General features: G+C 44.0%; 1 pseudogene; it reads right to left on the reverse strand.

Moving 5' to 3' along the window:
- Window positions 1-11,089: 11,089 nt before the first annotated feature.
- Window positions 11,090-12,097, reverse strand: LOC136539035 (expansin-A31-like; annotated as a pseudogene).
- Window positions 12,098-12,466: the final 369 nt, after the last annotated feature.

The following is a 12,466-nucleotide window of genomic DNA, read 5'->3' on the forward strand; positions in this document are numbered from 1 at the left end:
CTCATAGAATCGGAGCTCTTCCTTGACCAAGTACGGTGCCGTCCGGTGGAGAACTGCTTGCCGAGAAGATCATGTAAGCAAGGTCAACTAGTACGGATGATTATTTATTAAAACATGTTTTTGAGCTATAGTGTATTAAAAAATGAGTATAGAGATATAGATAATTTTATAGTTTCTTAATTTTATTTGTTTATAAAATAAGAAATTTATAGTGTATTAAAAAATGAGTATAGAGAGTAGATGGCAACTGCTTCATTGTTTAGAGATATAGATAATTTTATAGTTTCTTAATTTTATTTGTTTATAAAATGAGAAATTTATAGTGTATTAAAAAATGAGTTTAGAGAGTAGATGGCAACTGCTTCCGGGTCCTCGGCCTCTTATGGGTTTCCAAAGCGACTTAAGCCGGGCCTCCCTCTCATTCCATGCGGCAAGTGTCGTGATGAGACGAAGATTGTGATGGAGTACCGAGTGAAGAAGGAGGGTTCCAACAAGGATCGTATCTTCTACAAGTGTCCGGATCGCAATGTGAGTTATTTTATCGTATTTAATAATTATGGTTAGTTTATACCTATTTTCATGATGGTTGTGATTAAAGTTCTAATTTTTTGTTTTAATTTCAGTGGGATGATAGTGGACGATGTTCAGGCTTCTACTGGGAGGAAGAGTATGCTGAACTCGTGCAAAAATATCTTACACAACCGGCAGATACGGTGGCTAATGAGGCAGTGATCCAGCCGAAGAAGCCCTAAGATGTTGCACAATCAAGGGATCTGTCTGTTTTAGTTGAGATTGGTCACGAAATCCTTGTGCTCCTGAAATGTATTTTAGCTTTAGTTCTTTTAGTGGTAGTTGGGATTGTCTACATTGTAGCGATGCTTTCATAAATTTATACCTTTTGTGGTGGCACGCATGTTATATAAATAATTAATTATGATCTAGGTTTTAATATAGTATTTATGTCATGTAATGCAGATGAGCCGGCATTGGATGTACAATGCTGATCGCTGCTCCGAAGAGTTCATTGACGGCGTGCATTCTTTGTTACGTGTGGGCGAAGCAAACAAACGCGACGGTTTTATGTGCTGCCCATGTGCCATATGTAAGAATACGGTGGAATATCTTTGCTCAAAGACTCTTCATTCACACTTGTTCAAGTCGGGTTTCATGTCAAACTATATTTGTTGGACAAAGCACGGAGAAACTGGTGTTGTAATGGAAGAAGGTGAAGAAGAATAATGGGACGACAATGATATTATTCCCGATGGTGCGTGCTTCAATGATACTGCAATGGAAGAAGCTGAAGAAGAGGTAGCCGCAGAAGATGATCTGGCTGATGATCTTTGTCAGGTCATTCATGATGCACAAAGAGAATGTGAAAGTGAAAAGGAGAAGATCAAGTTTGAGCGGATGCTAGAAGATCACAAGAAATTGTTGTACCCAACTTGTGATGCAGGGCAGAAAAAGTTGGGAACCACACTAGAATTGCTGTAATGGAAGGCAAAGAATGGTGTATCTGACAAGGGATTTGGAGAGTTACTAAAAATCCAAAAGAAGATGCTTCCGAAGGACAATAAATTACCCGCCACTACCTACGAAGCAAAACAAGTTGTCTGTCCTATGGGACTAGAAATCGAGAAGATACATGCATGTCCTAATGACTGCATCCTGTACCGTGGCAAAGAGTACAAGAAATTGGATGCATGCCCGGTATGCCATGCATCGCAGTATAAGATCAGGCAAGATGACCCTGGTGATGTTGAGGGCGAACGTCCGCGGAAGAAAATCCCTGCCAAGATTATGTGATATGTTCCTATAATACCATGCTTGAAACATCTATTTAGAAACAAAGAACATGCAAAATTGTTGCGATGGCACAAAGAAGACCGTAAGGTAGACAACATGTTGTGACACCCTGCTGATGGGTCCCAGTGGAGAGCAATCGATAGAGAATTCCCGGAGTTTGCAAATGACGCAAGAAACTTAAGGTTTGCTTTAAGTACAGATGGTATCAATCCTTTTGGAGAGCAGAATAGTAGTCATAGCACTTGGCCTGTTACTCTAAGTATCTACAACATTCCTCCTTGGTTATGCATGAAGCGGAAGTTCATTATGATGCCTGTGCTCATCCAAGGCCCAGAGCAACCTGGCAATGACATCGATGTGTACCTGAGACCACTTATTGATGAACTTCTCATTTTGTGGAATAAAGAAGGTGTACGTGTGTGGGATGAGTACAAACAAGAACACTTTGATCTACGAGCATTGTTGTTCGTAACAATCAACGATTGGCCTGCTCTAAGTAATCTTTTAGGACAGTCAAACAAGGGATATAATGCATGCACACACTACTTCGGTGATATTAGAGGTGTATTCTTGAAAAAATGTCGAAAGGTCATGTACCTTGGCCATCGTCGATTTCTTCCTGCAAATCACCCCGTAAGAAAGAAAGGCAAGCATTTTAAAGGAAAGGCCGACCACCTGACCAAGCCTCGCAACCAAACCGGTGAGGATGTACTCGATATGGTCAATGATGTGAAAGTCGTCTTTGGAAAAGGACACGGCAGCCAACCTGTTCTGAACAACGCTAATGGTCACGCACCCATGTGGAAGAAGAAGTCCATATTTTGGGACCTACCCTATTGGCAAGTCCTAGAGGTCCGTAGCTCGATCGACGTGATGCACCTGACGAAGAATCTTTGTGTGAACCTGCTAGGCTTCATGGGTGTGTATGGAAAGCCTAAGGACACATTTGAAGCACGACAGGACCTGCGTTGTTTGAGAGAAAGAGACAACCTGCATCCAGAGAAGACAGATGATGGACGCCATTACTTACGTCCTGCCAGCTACACTCTAAGCAAAGAGGAGAAGGAAATCATGTTTGAATTCTTAAACAACATCAAGGTACCATCTGGATTCTCCTCGAATATAAAGGGTATTATAAATGTGCCAGAGAAGAAATTCTGTAACTTAAAGTCCCATGACTATCACATTCTCATGATGCAATTACTTCTAGTTACATTAAGAGGAATTCTACCTCCAAATGTACGTCTAGCCACCGTGAAGCTATGTGCATTCCTCAATGCAATTTCTCAAAAGGCAATTGATCCAACTGATCTAGCTAAACTACAGAATGATGTGGTTCAATGTCTCGTCAGCTTTGAGTTGGTGTTCCCTCCTTCCTTCTTTGATATCATGACACACCTCCTAGTTCACCTAGTCAAGGACATTTTCATTCTCGATCCTTTGTTCCTACACAACATGTTCCCCTTAGAGAGATTCATGGGAGTCCTGAAGAAATATGTTCACAATCGTGCTAGCCAGAAGGAAGCATCGCCAAGGGCTATGGAACATAAGAGGTCATTGAGTTCTATGTTGACTTTATTCCCTACCTTGACTCGATTGGTGTTCCTAAATCGAGACATGAGGGGAGACTAAGCGGAAAGGGGTCACTAGGGAGGAAAACATATATTGGTACGGATGATGATTATTTCAATAAAGCACACTACATAGTTCTACAGAACTCCTCTTTGGTAGATCCGTATATTGAGACACACAAGGATCTCTTACAATCCGAGTTTCCAGAGAAGACTGAAGCTTGGATTACGCGTAAGCACATGGAAACTTTCGGTGGTTGGTTGCAAAAAAAATGTCAAGGTGATGAGAGCATCCATGAGCAACTGTATTTATTGGCTATGCAACCATCATGGCATATCGTCACATACAAAGGGTACGAGATAAATGGGAACATATTCTACACAGTAGCCCAAGATAAAAGGAGTACCAACCAAAACAGTGGTGTCCGCATAGATGCCACAGACCCGAATAGGAATAAGCAGACATATTATGGACGCATAGATGAAATATGGGAACTAGAATATGCACCTACTTTGAAGATCCCATTGTTCAAGTGCCAATGGGTCAAGGTGACTAGAGGCGGGGTAATAGTAGACAACGAGTATGGAATGACAACCGTAGACCTTAGTAATATTGGGTACAAAGACGAACCATTCGTCCTTGCCAAGGATGTGAATCAGGTATTCTATGTCAATGATATGTCTACCAAACCAAAAAGAAGGAAAAACGATAATGACTCAACCAAAGAGCCAAAGCACCACATAGTTCTTTCAGGGAAAAGAGTCATCGTGGGAATTGAGGACAAGTCGGACATGTCAGAAGATTATGAAAAGGATGACCGAATTCCGCCCTTCAAAGTGAACAAAGACCCTAGCATCTTGGTAAATGATGAGGACACTCCATGGTTACGACGCGATCATAACCAAGGGACATACGTAAAGAAGAAGTTCATTGCTATGCCCATTTGATGATATAGTGATTTAATGTAGCGTGTGTTTGAGATATTATGTAATAATTATGAATTCAGATGTTTATTATGTCATGTTTCAAATTAAATCAATGTTTGATTTGGTGGGATTTCTCTCTCAAAAAGGTAAATTAGGATATTGAGTGATGAAAAATTAAAATATTAACGTTAAAATGATGTGAAAACAAATTTCCTATCCAAAACCAATAATTTTAATAATTTTAATTAAACACTACATTTTTGCATTAACGAAATAATAAATATTAGTTACATTATGTTTTATAATTGTAACAAAAAATAAAAAAAGTTAGGTTATAGATTTTTCCTATGTGCAATAAAGAAAAAGAAAATCCATATTTTTATCAAAATAATTTTATGCCTTTTATTTAATTTACTATGTATTTAACAAGACTATTGCATTTCTATTAAAAAAATTTGCTTAAAACACGCGAGAAATGAAATTGCAGCCCACCTTTACTCCCGGGTTGGAAGCCCACCCGGGAGTAAAGGTGGCCTACATTTTCGTGGCCCGCCAAAAAAACCTTTACTCCCGGTGCTTAGTACCAACCGAGAGTAAAGGTAGACCTTTACTCCCGGTGCGGGTTACCAACCGGGAGTAAGGTCCTTTACTCCCGGTGGGGGGATGGCACCGGGAGTAAAGGGGCATGGCATATATATACCAGTGCCATCTTCTTCCTTGCGTTCTTCGTCGATTCCTCTCCCCCTGCGCCCACGCCACTCTGCCCGCCACAACGAGGACGCCACCGCCACCCCGCTCGACGTCGGTCGTCGCCACCGCCTCGTGCGCGTCCGCAGTCCCCACGCCACCCCGCGCGCCGATGACCTCGCGGCGCCAGCTGCTGCCCGGCCGCCCTAGCCAGACGCGCAGCCACACCGCCGGTACCCTCGCCCCGGCCAGACGCGCACGCGGCCACACCACGCCGGTACCCTCGCCCCGGCCAGACGCATGGCCACTTCGCCGGTACCCTCACCCCGGCCAGACGCGCGGCCACACTGCCGGCCGCCCCGAGGTACGCTAGCTGTGCTTGCTCCGATCCAATATCCATCGATCTCCATGCATGAAACACATATGTTTTAGGCAACGATCTTGGTAACCGTACGTACATGTTGTTCACGTTTTCTTTTATTCCTACGTGCATGCTTTGCTACAGTAGCGAAACTTTGTTGGTTGTCACTTGCATACGTACGTACATCAACAAATGTGTGTATCGATCACAAACCCAAACGTATACTTAACTAATTTTCTTGGCACGTCGCACACGGCGTTCAGACGGGCATTATTCTCTGTCGCACTAACTATTATAAGAAAGAAAGCGCCAAAGGAACAGATCAAAAAAAATTCCAGTGTATACGCGCCATCTATAAGCGCCATGCGTTTTTATGTATAAGCGCCATGCGTTTCTATGTATACGGCGGAGCACCGCCGCCCTCGTTCGACCTAGGGTTTAGGGATTATATGGCGGAGCACCGCCGCCCTCGTTCGCCCTAGGGTTTAGGGTTACGCCGCCCTAGTTCAATCATTTTTGGTGGGTGAAGGTTGGTTTGCAGGTGGTTGTGGATGATATAGCTGAGTCTATGAAGGGTGTAGCAGATGAAGTGGTTGAGAGTGTGCTTGAAAATACAGTTATGGAGATGGTGAGGGATATGGCATGCAAGGTGTGTTTTGAAGAGGATGCTCCCGATGTTTGGGAGTTCCAACGCCAAGGGTCGACTTGATGTCTATTTTTTATCGATGCAACATGTGTTGTTGTATTTGTTGTAAATTTGGCGTGTTGTTGTGAACCTCTTCGAGGGTTCCAATCATTGTAAACATTATTTGGAGCTGTTTACTCGATGAGTCAGGATGCAGTGCGATTTTGTTGTCACTTTGGTTTGCAGCAACGCCCCCCTTTTCTTTTAGGCGAGGCTCATCGTTTATTGTTCTCAGAAACTTGACGCGCAACGATGCCCCCTTTCTTTCAGGCGAGGCTCGCTATTTTCCGTTTAATAAAACCTAATGCATAGCGACGCCCCCCTTTTGTTTCAGGCGGGACCGCCGCCAAAACCTACTCGCTTCCTGATTCTTCTTATCATACAAACCAACCTTCACCCGTCAAAACCTACTCGTTTAGGGTCTAGGGTTTATATGGCGGAAGATTTTACGCATGTAAGCAAAGATTTGACGTACTATATATTGGTTATGTTTTTTGAAGCTAGATGGCCGACCCGAGAAACATGGATGAGGAGGAGTTGATGATGAATTTGATCAACACTGGCACTCAAGTTGCCGGCGATGATGGTGCTAAAAATAACGTGCAAGAGGATGCAGATGACGGGAGTCAGTACTTAGCTCTTGAACAAAATCAGCAACAACATATTGGCCAAGTATATATTTTTTATTATTAGCTATATATATTATCATATATCTTATGTGTGCTCATGACATTAAAAATAATGTTTATGTTTTGTAGCCCTCTGGATCGACATCAACAACTACAACGAAGAGTTAAAATGTTCGAGGTCCCAAAAAGCCATTGGAGGACCGCTTCATCATCTCGGAGTTCAATGTGGATACAGGCGAACCGGGGGGGCCAAATAAAATGAAATTCATGCACCACTGTGGTTACCTTGTACGGGACCGGCTCCCGATTAGTACCCACGAATGGAAGAAGAAGACCAATGCTCCTCATATCAGTTTTGTCTCCGATCATGACAAGACGTTAATTTGGAAAGATGTCTTGGTACATTTCATGCTCCAAACAGATGGTTATGATGATATAATAGATGGTGATGAATTGAAGGAGCGAGTTAGGGATTGGGCAATGAAAAAGATGGCCACCTAGTTTCAGACTTGGAAGAAACACCTATACACGACGTATGTCAAGAAGAACATAGCACCAGATTTTACTGTCCCAGGCCCGATCTCAAAGCAGAGGCCCTATTGGGATGAGTTTGTACAGTACAAGACTTTGGAAGAGGGTGTGAGTCGGGTGATAAAGAACCAACGTAATGCCCAACAGAAGACATACCACCATAACTTGGGATTAGGTGGCTACCCGACTGCCATTAAGAAGTGGAACAAAATGGAAGCAGACCTTCTTGCTAAGGGTATCACACCAGAATCACTCGAGTGGGGAGAACGTGCAAAGAATTGGTTTTTCGCTCATGGGGGAACACTGGACCAGGAGACAGGGAAGTGCGTTTATGGCGCAAGACTGCAAGAAGCAGCAGAAAGATTGTTTTATGCTCAGAGAGCTGCTGCTAGTGGTGCGTTCAGGCCCAATAGAGAGAAGGATGAGCTGACATACACCATCAGGACTATTGAACATGGTGGCCAAACTAGAGGCAAAGGAAGTGTCTCGTGGGAGCATGGATTCCCTCAGGACAGACCTTCCTATAGAAGCCACCAGAGAAAGAAGGAAGAAGAGGCATAGCGGCTCCAGAGGTTGGAGGAAGCGGTGCGTGAAGCACAGGAGCGGGAAAAAACCTTGAAGCGAGAATGCAGGAGGAAATCAGAAGGCAAGTGCAAATAGCAGTGAGTGCAAGCAAGCAGGCATCAGAGCCAGGAATCAACATTAGCCAATCTGTTCAGTTGAAAAGCAGCTGCGCTTCCACGGAGATACCAAATCAAGGGGACACAGGACTGCGCTTCCCTGTGGATGATGTCACTGAACCTTGTACATCGTGTGAGCTACACATTCCGAAGGGGAATTCCACAATCAAGGTGGCTATCGGTCTTGTTCATCCTATCGACCGAACCAAGACACCAAGGATTCATGGGAATATAATCCAAGAAGGATATGCTACCATCTCGGTAGATAAAGCTGAAAAAGTTTTTAGTGATTTGCCTCTTGATATTTCTGGAGGTGATGGCGAGAAGACTCTAGGAGAAGCAGAGAAGACATTCATTCTATGGCACAAGCGCTACATCATCATTCCCAGGATGTCGGCTCCACCTCCTCCTGAACTACCTCACCATAGGTATGTGCGGATGAAAACACTACATCATTAATTTGTATTGGCTTAAATAATTAACAATCTGCTCATAATAATATGTCATTCCTTTTTTTGTAGCAGATCCTCCCCCAACCTAAATCTAATTGTTAAATCGCCAGATCATTATAGTGCTCTGTACGATGACATTGTGTTGGAAGGCGAGGCTGCATCCACACCATCTCCAAGGAGGTCTCCAACGCCGCAGCCGCCACCTCCAAGGAGGTCTCCAACGCCACTACCACCACCTCCAAGGAGGTCTCCAACGCCTCCCCTACCCCCACCTACCAAGAAGCCTAGCAAGAGGCTAGCCCCACAAACGAAGAACCAGTCCCCGCCGGGAAAGAAAGCCACCGTGAAACCAAGGGCTATTCCCAAAATAATATCTAAAGAGAAGGAAGAAGGAACTGATGCATATAAAAAAGATATGTCTAGATTCTATGACAAACTTAAAAAGAATCAAGAAGCAAGGAGAAACCCGGAGAAACCATACTTCTTCGTAGCTCCAGATATTCTAAGAAAAAGGGTGGCTTCTTACCAGCAACAACAGCGGGAATCTCGTAAGCCGTCCAAATCAACGTTAACGGACTATGACCGCACTCTCACCAAGTCAATTGAGGCGACACAGAAAAAGAAGCGGGCAGGGAAAGGAGTTGCCCAACTTGGATAACAAGCGCACCAATCAGTCCCCCCGCTAGTTGTTGGTAATGAATATGGTTCGAATTTAGGATTAATGCATCAGGCAAACATACCTCCGGATGTCGATTTGGATCACCTTGGTGAATTTATTGATGAGACTGGTCTCGACCTTTACCAGATGTTTGGTGATGGAAACATTGAGAGTGCGGCGGAGGTTGATATTTGGAAGAAAAAATTTATATTAGGCCAGAGTCTATACAACCCTCAAGCCTTATCTGATCTAGGTACGCAAATGTACCTGCTAAACAAGTGGTACATGCAGGCGTCTACCGGTGGAGACTTCTGCGTTGGTGTCAGAATTAGAGACGAACATTGGTTCTGTGGCGATGATGTTGTGTATGTTGACTTTGCAGAATTCATCAACTATGCCACCTGACCTCTCTGGACAAAGTTATCATTAGCTGCTATTGCCTGTAAGTAATAATTCTTTTGATCTATTATTAAACTCATCATATGTGTGTATATGCATATAAATTATCCTAACAAGTACTATATATATATGCAGATTTACAATGACAGAGCTCAGAAAGGAAGGCTGCAATGAAATTGGTTTTGTTGATCCCCATATAGTATTCAAAGACCCAGTTACTCCAAAGACTAATTGGAAGTCTGAGTCAGAGAGTAACCTCATGAACTTCTTAGTGAACCAACGCCACAAGAAGGATATACTCTTTCCCTACAACTTCAAGTGAGTGTTAATAATGTCGATCATCCTTAATGGCTCATATATTGATTCTAGTTAATTAATGAGTGTTATGCGTTATATCCTATAAACACATGCAACAATCACTGAATATTGATGGACATCAATCTGGTGAAAAGTCACTTGATAATCTATGACTCGATGAAAAAACCACAACAAGACTACCATGATATGATAGATATTATCCAGAGGTAATTTCGGTATCTCTAGCAACTATATATACACACAAACATGATGATTAACTATATCTGATGATGTGGCAAATTTTTTATTGGGCAGTGTTTGAAAAACCTTTATTGAGAAGCAACACATGGGAAAATGCAAAGCGCCACTGAATGTAATCCCTTTGAAAGTAAGTCCCCTAAATCGCATCATCTTTATTAATTAAACATATAGCTTTCACCGGATCACCAGATTGGATGACAAATCCTTTTCTCGTAAAGTGGTGTCTGAGGCAGGAACAGGGGAACAACTACTATGGTTACTATGTTTGCAAGTTTATCAAGGTGGTCTCCTAAAAAACTCCTACAGAAAGACTCAAAGTACGTTAAAAATACACTATATATTCATTTAATTATTATTATTGATTGTGTTACTATATCTTTATATATATATATGTACATATATTAATTTATTTTCCTTTAATTCAAACCTGTAGACTCGATGGTTGGAGGAAAAGGTCATACGGCAAGACCAAATCAAAGCAATTCAAGAGTCTATAGCCGGATTTTTTAATGAGCAGGTCATCGATTCCAAGGGCGAGTTCTACTTCGACCCAACACTGCCATGGAAGCCAAGCTAGAGGATGAGAGGAAACTTGTTATATCACAATAACTGTAATGCAATCTTTTTGTAATATATGCACATGAAATAATATAATGTAAAATACACATATGCATGCATGCATGTAAATATATATATGATGCATGCATGCATATATATATATATATTTCTATGCTTTAATACGTTCATTGTGCTTGAACCGAAACATACTATACGTGTGTATAAATGTATAATTAACAGCGTACAATACGACTTCGAAAACCTATTTTGAAAAGAAAACAAAAAAATGAAAAGAAAAAAAAAAGAAAAAAACTTTTAGTCCTGGTTCGTATTACCAACCGGGACTAAAGGTGCAGACCATCGTGGCATGTCAGGAGGCACCTTTAGTCCCGGTTGGTATTACCCACCAGAACTAAAGGTCCTCCTTTAGTCCCGGTTCCTGACTTGAGACTAAAGGACCCTCTTTAGTCCCGATACTTGCTCCCGGGTGGGGAACCGGGACTAGAGGAGGTTCCCCACCGGGAGTAAAGCTCTGTTCTCTACCGGTGGGAGAGAGATCGAGCTTCCTCGGCGTCGGCAGTAGGCTCTTAGTAGTAGAAATTCTGGTTTGTGGTGAAGGTCTGGCCGAACTGCCACCACCCAGGCACCACATTCCAGAACTGAATGTACTGCCCGCCGGTGCTGGTAACGGCGAAGCTGAGCCCCTGGCCGACGAGCCCAGCGAGCGCCTGCCAGTTAGCGCCCCAGTTCCTGGACATCTGGATCCACCCCGTCTTGTCGCCCTTTACCCAGGCGGCGCCCACGGAGCCACTGCCTCCGAGGTTCTGGATGTTGACGAGCAGAAAATACTGGGAGCCGGCGATACTGAAGCGCACGCCGCCGGTGCGCGAGCACTTGACCTGCTGGTACTGGACAGCGATGATGCCGCCCTGGACGACGCCGATGTGCTCCCACGCTGGCTGGGACATGTCGAAGTGCGGGCGGCCCGGGCCGCACCAGCCGCCGTTGGGCAGCGCGTAGTTGGACGGGCACAGGTTGGTGGCGGAGACAGTGATGGAGTTGCCGGGCTTGCACCACTGGCCACCCAGACGTGTTGGGTCGCAGGTGATGAGGTAGCACTGCCCGCACGACGCGCCGTCGTTGAACAGGGTCGGGCTCAGCGCCGCGTTGTTGACACCGTACCCCGCGTTGTACAGGTTGTCGTACCCGCATGCGCCACCTGTGTATCATATCATAAACATGCATGCATTAGCGACGAAGTGATTCTTTGGTATATATACGTACACAAATGTATTACCATCTATACAATAGTTCTTGACCTCCTGTGCAGAAATGAATGCATGCATTCTTACCCATCGTGCCGGACGCGTCGATTCCGCCGTAGAAAGTGGCAGTGCCTTGAGACCAGTCAGCGGCGGCGACGGCGAGGCACGCCGCAACAACCACCGTGCACAGCATAGAGGAATTGGGCATTTCGTCGTTCGAAATGGAGAGCTGGCTGCAGATAGAGAACAAGATTGACGATCGAGGTGTGCGTTCCTAAGCGTTCCTAAGCTGGGATGAGGATCAGGATGTTTGAGGCCGGTTTGATGCATGGCACTCGGATATCACTGCTTAAATAGAGGAGGAGGTGTTGAGGCTAACCGAAAGAGTTATAAATCACACGATATAGAGGCGGAGGTTTAGGGGAATGATGGTCGATCTTGCCTTGTGTCACAAGCAGCTATAAGTTAGAACACACGAGAAAAACAATCCGTGTCTTCATTGGAAGATCACAATAAGCGATCGATATGCATCACGGACGTACGGGGACGGCCAAAAACTAGCAGCAGGCACGACCTAGACTACTGATATTGACGTGCAGGGAAGTAATCATGCATGGATGCTGGCCTGAATCAGCTGTTTAATTTGATATGTTGATTAGTCTGATCGAGTTAGCTGCCTCCGTCTCCGTCAAGAAGATT

The sequence above is a fragment of the Miscanthus floridulus genome, chromosome 2 (genome assembly GCF_019320115.1).
Source record: "Miscanthus floridulus cultivar M001 chromosome 2, ASM1932011v1, whole genome shotgun sequence".
Classification (NCBI taxonomy): Eukaryota; Viridiplantae; Streptophyta; class Magnoliopsida; order Poales; family Poaceae; genus Miscanthus; species Miscanthus floridulus.